Here is a 1,573-nt window from a genome sequence, read left to right on the forward strand (position 1 = left end):
GCTTACGTTCTTCCATTGTATTTCTCCCACTGTGTCTCAGCATTTGCGCTCCTCTCTCAAATCAATTCCACCCCTCTGAATGTGTAGCATGGAAGACGGCAGGGGCATTGGAAAATGCTAATGGGAGCTGGGCAGAATAGAGGAAGAGAAAAGAAGAAGTCGTGGCAGATGTGGGCATGTGCTGTCTTGGATTTATTTTCCTTGTTTTTGGTAAAGGGGTCACGGTCGGATGACTTTTTCCACTCTGTGCTTCAGAGAGGAGGAGAATGGACTGAAAATGAAGTGCTGGAGAAGGTCTTTGAACTTTTGTCTTTGAATTGTTTAACTATGATTTTCTTGGTGCTGTAAATAACAAAAACAAGCCCATTTCCTGCCTTGATTAGATGGTTTTAATGATTTCATTAAAAATGATTATATTAGTTGAAATAAAACCATCAAATCTGTTTTAGATTTAGCATCTCTGCACTGATAAGGAGCAACATTATTATTATTTTTTTTAATCAAAGATCATCATGGAAAATGAAAATCTAATTGCATTGAAAAATGTCTCAACTGACAAAATATCTTTGCTGCTCCGAAGAGGCAACAGACAAGAGTTTGCTTTCGTTAAAATAGTGCCTTTACATGGAGGGAGAACAGGAGAAGAGAGAAGTCAATCAATCAATCAATATAAAATGGCTTTGTTCCAATCCTTAGTTACAGTCTGAGTGTCACTCTGATGACAGTTTATAAAGATTGTAGGGCCCAAAATCACCTTTTAGTTGCATCCCCGCTCTCCTCCGCAATCTGAAATATAATAACTTGGAATGGCGATAGTGCGATGAATCGAAGCCGGAGCCGCCAGAGTCCCAGCAGGGAAGCCATTACGGCTCTCCGGTCCTCACCATAGGCAGCCCGGCCCCTCAGCTATTGTCCGGCAGCAAGCGTAATGGCCCTGTCTTAGCAGGGCAGCCATCTGCAAGGATGTGTTGGATGTGTCGGAGCACCCAAAACAGAGGTGGTATTTCAAAGCCATTGTACTATTACGTGAGGATGGAACTGACCAGGTGAAGATTTCAATTGTTTACTATGGCTTGGTTAGTTGACACTATTGTGAGCAAAGCTTTGGTTTGTGTTAAACTTGTTTCAGCTTCTGGAGTGCAATGCAATGTTCATTAATGTTAACCCAAAAGTGAAAGATCAAAGTCACCGCACACTGATCACTATTTTAAAGTTGTTTTATTTGGAGCGAACAACGTGTTTCGCTAAGCGCTTCATCAGGTTTGCTCCAAATAAAACAACTTTAAAATAGTGATCAGTGTGCGATGACTTTGATCTTTCACTATTGGATTATACTTACCTGCCTCACCTGCACCTGTATCACTAAAGGCTTGTGCACAGGGATGCCTATGGACTTCATTAATGTTAGTTTAATGTGTCCTAGGAACACTGCAGGCGTTCTGACCAATCAAAGCAAGACTCTCTGTGCGGGCAGGGCATTGTTTCTCTCTGTTGTGCAGACTTCTTTTGTACAGAAATGGGTACTTGACACTTTGACAGCAACAAGACAGGAGTTTGTTTAAACGAATATAGA

This window comes from Alosa pseudoharengus, unplaced genomic scaffold, assembly GCF_046254945.1.
Source record: "Alosa pseudoharengus isolate Yale_2024_CS ecotype anadromous, Long Island Sound unplaced genomic scaffold, YU_APseudo_1.1 YU_APseudo_1.1_scf_23, whole genome shotgun sequence".
Taxonomy (NCBI): domain Eukaryota; kingdom Metazoa; phylum Chordata; class Actinopteri; order Clupeiformes; family Clupeidae; genus Alosa; species Alosa pseudoharengus.